The 5,791-nt window shown below is 57.1% G+C and overlaps 3 non-coding genes across 3 annotated transcripts in view; all 3 read left to right on the top strand.

Annotated features, from left to right (window-relative positions):
* Window positions 1-2,091: 2,091 nt before the first annotated feature.
* Window positions 2,092-3,968, top strand: LOC139968365 (small subunit ribosomal RNA). The gene has a single exon (XR_011793370.1). It is a non-coding gene; the product is annotated as a small subunit ribosomal RNA (ribosomal RNA).
* Window positions 3,969-4,573: 605 nt separating this feature from the next.
* Window positions 4,574-4,733, top strand: LOC139968494 (5.8S ribosomal RNA). Its single transcript, XR_011793490.1, has one exon. It is a non-coding gene; the product is annotated as a 5.8S ribosomal RNA (ribosomal RNA).
* A 434-nt stretch (window positions 4,734-5,167) lies between these two features.
* The window catches only part of LOC139968432 (large subunit ribosomal RNA), a 4,029-nt gene continuing 3,405 nt past the window's right edge, over window positions 5,168-5,791 (top strand). The window contains exon 1 of the ribosomal RNA XR_011793429.1: window positions 5,168-5,791. This exon is cut by the window's right edge and continues 3,405 nt beyond it. This is a non-coding gene — a ribosomal RNA (large subunit ribosomal RNA).

Raw genomic sequence — 5,791 nt, 5'->3', positions numbered from 1 at the left:
TTAAGTGTGTGACCCAATGGTCAGAATGAGTGGGCAGAGTGAATCGGATTATATATTAAGGGGAGTGTCTTGTCTCGCCGGTCGATCTTCAAATTGTAGAAGTTTCCTCATATATCTCCTTGATTTCGTCAAGATATATCCGGCACGGGAGCAACCCCGACACTCCTCTGAAAATACGGGTCGCTCCCATGTGAGAAGGTCGATGGTGTGATCGACGGCACGAGTGTCATGCGACCGGGCGAGGGCCGAGTAATTAGCCGACGGTGATGCACACATGCGTAGGCATGGGACCCGTTGTCGTTGCACGAGTCTGTGAGACGGGGCGCCGCCGGACAAGACATACCCGGCACGGGAGCAACCCCGGCACTCCTCTGAAAACACGGGTTGCTCCCGGGTGAGAAGGTCGATGGTGCGGTCGATGGCACGAGTGTCATGCGACCGGGCGAGGGCCGAGATTTAGGCCGACGGTGATGCACACAGGCGTAGGCTGGGACTCGTCGTGTTGCACGAGTCTGTGAGACGGGGCGACGGCCGACCTCGACGGCAGGCGCCCGATGCATCCGCAAGGTGTGGCTCTCGTCCGAGATTTTGAGATCTCTTTAGTGTAGCGGGTATTGGCTTAAGTGTGTGATCCAATGGTCAGAACGAGCGGGCAGAGTGAATCGGATTCTATATATGAGGGGGGTAGTAGAGTCGATCCAAGACTCGAGAAGGCTTTTAATGTCTGTCGTGTGTGTATGCGTGTCATGGTTGGACTCCAGCGGGCCCTTTCGGTAGGGTCAGCCGTCGTTTCATCGCGACCATGTGTTGCAACTCGGCGCTCAGAGCGGGGGTTTTCACCCACTCGCCCCGTGAGCAGAGGTGTCCCTCCGTGCACACGTATATATCGACGTTCAGATATGAAGCTTTCGCGGACGGGAGTCCACCCGAGACTCGAAAAGGCTCCTTGCCTGTGGTGCGTAAATATGTTTTTGCACGTCAGACCCTTGCTGGCCTTCTCGGTAGGGTCAGCCGTCGTTTCATCGCGACCATGTGTTGCAACTCGGCGCTCGGTGCGGGGGTTTTCACCCACTCGCCCCGTGAGTAGAAGGTTCTTTCGTGCATATGTATATATACAATCCCAGATATTGAGCTTTTTCATCCGCAGAACCCCCGGTGGAGAAGAGAGAGAGTAGAGATGAGAGAGAAAGGAGAAGGGAGAAGGCCTCTCGCGTTGCGTGGTCGATGGCACGAGTGCCATGCGACCAGGCGAAAGGCAAACGGCAAGCCGACGGCGACGGCAGGCCGCCCGACTCACCCGCAGAGAATCTGGGTCTCGTTCGAGATTTCGAGATCTCTTAAGTGTAGCGGGTATTGGCTTAAGTGTGTGATCCAATGGTCAGAACGAGCGGGCAGAGTGAATCGGATTCTATATATGAGGGGGGTAGTAGAGTCGATCCAAGACTCGAGAAGGCTTTTAATGTCTGTCGTGTGTGTATACGTGTCATGGTTGGACTCCAGCGGGCCCTTTCGGTAGGGTCAGCCGTCGTTTCATCGCGACCATGTGTTGCAACTCGGCGCTCAGAGCGGGGGTTTTCACCCACTCGCCCCGTGAGCAGAGGTGTCCCTCCGTGCACACGTATATATCGACGTTCAGATATTGAGCCTTTTCATCCGCAGAACCCCCGGTGGAGAAAGAGCAGGACCTCGGTGTCGTCAGATATCGAGCTTTCTCCACGGGACCCGTTCGGGCATGCTGCCGTTGCTGCGACCATGTGTTGCACTCGGCGCTCGGTACGGGCTTTTTCATCCAAGCAACGAATGCACGCTCGAGGCGTGCGATTGCTCTCCCCTGTTCCAGTGGACGAGCCGTCGCCCTCCCGCGTCGCTTCGAACCGGTCCCGTCTCCGAGGCGGGACCACTGCGACTCCTCTCGAGACGACCCAGTCGACTCGGGTAGAGATACACACCTCGAGAATCCCTTCGGGCGGTTCTTCGATCACTGTACCGTAATAGCACGGCATCGACAATTGAGAATTCAGAGAGAGAGAGAGGGGAGTGCGAGAGCGACTCCCGGACGGCGAACGGGCCCAGCCCGGTTCTGTCGACCGTTACCTGGTTGATCCTGCCAGTAGTCATATGCTTGTCTCAAAGATTAAGCCATGCACGTCTAAGTACAATCCTGAACATACAAGAGAAACTGCAGATGGCTCATTAGATCAGTTATGGTTTATTGGAGAAAGTCTTATACCATGGATAACTGTGGTAATTCTAGAGCTAATACATGCAACAAAGCGCCGACCCTTCGGGGGAAGCGTGCTCTTATTAGGAACAAGGCCAGCCCGGTCCTTTCGGGGTCCGGTCTCCGCTGGTGAACTCTAGATAATCATGCCGATCGCACGGTCTTGCACCGGCGACGCTCCCTTCAAAAGTCTGCTCTATCAACTTTCGATGGTAAGTTATGCGCTTATCATGGTTGTGACGGGTAACGGAGAATCAGGGTTCGATTCCGGAGAGGGAGCCTGAGAAACGGCTACCACATCCAAGGAAGGCAGCAGGCACGCAAATTACCCACTCCTGACACGGGGAGGTAGTGACAAAAATAACGATACAGGCCTCTTCGGAGGCCCTGTGATCGGAATGAGTACACTTTAAATCCTTTAACGAGGATCTACTGGAGGGCAAGTCTGGTGCCAGCAGCCGCGGTAATTCCAGCTCCAGCAGCGTATATTAAATTTGCTGCAGTTAAAAAGCTCGTAGTCGGATTTCTGGCCGGGGCGGGCGGTCCGCCGTGAGGCGTGCACTGCCCGTTCCCCTTCTCCCCGTCAAACGGGAGTCGTGGGAGATTTTTCCCGGCCAGTGATTCGGTTGGTCGTGCGGTGCTCTTAACTGAGTGCCGTGCGAGACTGGAACGTTTACTTTGAGAAAATTGAAGTGTTCAAAGCAGGCCAAAGTGCCCGAACAGCTCAGCATGGAATAGTGGAAGAGGACCTCGGTTCTATTTCGTTGGTCTTGAGATCCTGAGGTAATGATCAAGAGGGACTGCCGGGGGCATTCGTATTGCGGCGTGAGAGGTGAAATTCTTGGATCGTCGCAAGACGCCCGACAGCGAAAGCATTTGCCAAGAATGTCTTCATTGATCAAGAACGAAAGTCGGAGGATCGAAGGCGATCAGATACCGCCCTAGTTCCGACCATAAACGATACCGACTCGTAATTCGCCGGCGTTCCTCCCATGACGCGGCGGGCAACTCTCCGGAAAACCAAAGTCTTTGGGTTCCGGGGGAAGTATGGTTGCAAAGCTGAAACTTAAAGGAATTGACGGAAGGGCACCACCAGGAGTGGAGCCTGCGGCTTAATTTGACTCAACACGGGGAAACCTACCCGGCCCGGACACAGTGAGGATTGACAGATTGAGAGCTCTTTCTTGATTTTGTGGATGGTGGTGCATGGCCGTTCTTAGTTGGTGGAGTGATTTGTCTGGTTAATTCCGATAACGAACGAGACTCTTGCTTGCTAAATAGTCCGGCCACCCGTCGTGGTGAGCCGCGAACTTCTTAGAGGGACAAATGGCTTTCAGCCATACGAGATGGAGCAATAACAGGTCTGTGATGCCCTTAGATGTCCGGGGCCGCACGCGCGCTACACTGGCGCAAGCAGCGGGTACATTTGCCCTCGGCCGAAAGGTCCGGGTAATCCGCTGAGACTTCTCCGTGCTGGGGACAGGGACTTGTAATTGTGTCCCTTGAACGAGGAATTCCAAGTAAACGCGAGTCATCAGCTCGCATTGATTACGTCCCTGCCCTTTGTACACACCGCCCGTCGCTACTACCGATCGAATGACTTAGTGAGGCCATCGGATCGACCGTCTGGCACCCCCGGCTTCGGCCGGTTGTCGAGGCGCGACGAGAAGACGGTCAAACTTGATCATTTAGAGGAAGTAAAAGTCGTAACAAGGTTTCCGTAGGTGAACCTGCGGAAGGATCATTAACAGAACCCTTCCCCTCCGTGATCGGAGAGGGAACAAAGGGGGAATGTCGGAAAAGCCGTCACAGAGAGACACGCGGAGAGAGCAAATTGGAAAAGCCGGGGGGACTCGAGCGGGGTTTTCACCGCCTCCTTCCCCGTTCCACGGTCGAGGTCAGACCCCGCGCTTCGCCTTCGCTCTCTCCGACAAAAAGGAGACGGGCGTGTCACACACAGACCAGCCCGGGGAGTACCCGGTTCTTCTCTCGTCGTCTGTCTCACGGAGTCTCGCGCTCCCGGTAGCTTCGAGGGAGAAGTCCCGCAAGGGTGGAGACGCCGTCGCCGTCCGCGGCGCGGCGCTCCTCGAGGCATTCTCCGCAGGGCAGAGAAGGGGCACCGGTGTCGCCCGATTTCCCCCCAGTCGGCGAGTCTGACTCGCGCGACCCGCCCTCGCGGCGGTGGGGGGAAGGAGGGAGCCCGCTTCCCCCCTCGGCTCGACGGAGGATATTTCTTTCCAGTCACAAGCAAAGAAGGCACAGAGTCCCCGTGTCCTTTCTCCTTCCGTTCCACTTCTTCCCTCGGCTCTGAGGAGAGTTTGCGAACGCGGGAGTCTTCCAGTGGCAAATGACAATTCTTGGTGGTGGATCACTCGGCTCGTGCGTCGATGAAGAACGCAGTTAGATGCGAGAATTCATGTGAATTGCAGAACTCACTGATCATCGACTTATTCGAACGCAAATGGCGGCTCGGGGATGCTCTGCTCCTCGAGCCACGTCCGTCTGAGCGTCTGAAGACAATCACTCACAGAGTCGGCGTGTTCGCGCGCCGGAGGAGCGCCCGGCCGCAGCCGTCCCTTCGACGGCCGGCTGCGTCGGGTCAGTGTCAGATGGAGTTCTGTGATGTCGGCGCCGGTGAAACTCGGCGAGCAGGCTCGATCGGTAACCGGGGGTTCGTCGGTCGTGCGACGTGCCATCGGGGTGTAGACGTATGCGCCCGTGGTGCGGTCCAGCGTCCGACCCCCCGGAACGGTCGAGGAGCCTCTGCCGGGCAGAGCCGGTCGACCCAATCGCGGGGTCTCTCGTCCTCCCGTCTGCGTTCTCGCAGGCGCATGGTAGGCCACCCTTTCCCGCCGGCGACCCGATTCTTCGGGGAGCGCCGGGGAAGGAGAGACCCCGGGTCGCCGCTATGACTCCGATCACGTTCCACGTGTCTTTCACGATTCCAGACCTCAGATCGGATGAGATTACCCGCTGGATTTAAGCATATCACTAAGCGGAGAGAAAAGAAACTAACAAGGATTCCTTCAGTAGCGGCGAGCGAAGCAGGAAGAGCCCATCGCCGAATCCCCGCGCCCGTTTGCGGTGCGAGGGACCTGTGGCGTAAGGAAACTGAACTCCGGTCGACAGAGTCCGGCCGCAGTCCACTGTGATCGGGGCTGCAGCTTACCCGCAGCGGGTGTAAGGCCCGTAGGGCGGACTCGAAGGCCGGAGGGAAAGCTTTCCAAGAGTCGGGTTGTTTTAGAATGCAGCCCAAAGAGGGGTGGTGAACTCCATCCAAGGCTCAATACTATGCACGAGACCGATAGTCAACAAGTACCGTGAGGGAACGTTGAAAAGAACTTTGAAGAGAGGGTTCAACATTGCGTGAAACTGCCAAGAAGTAAACGGATGAGTGCCGCATGCTACATGGGGCGTCCGGTTGATTCAGGCGCGGTCGGCGCGGCAGCGTGTGCGGGTTCGGATCCCTCGGGACCGACCCGCGGCGCTTCGCCGTCCGGTCCGCGTCGCACTTCTACCGTTCGGCGCCCTTCCCGGCGACCGACCGAAGAGCGGAGCAGAGGGGCGGGC

This window comes from Apostichopus japonicus, chromosome 5 (assembly GCF_037975245.1).
Source record: "Apostichopus japonicus isolate 1M-3 chromosome 5, ASM3797524v1, whole genome shotgun sequence".
NCBI lineage: Eukaryota > Metazoa > Echinodermata > Holothuroidea > Aspidochirotida > Stichopodidae > Apostichopus > Apostichopus japonicus.
The sequence above is the reverse complement of the archived record's forward strand: the minus strand, read 5'-3'. Positions and strand labels throughout refer to the sequence as shown.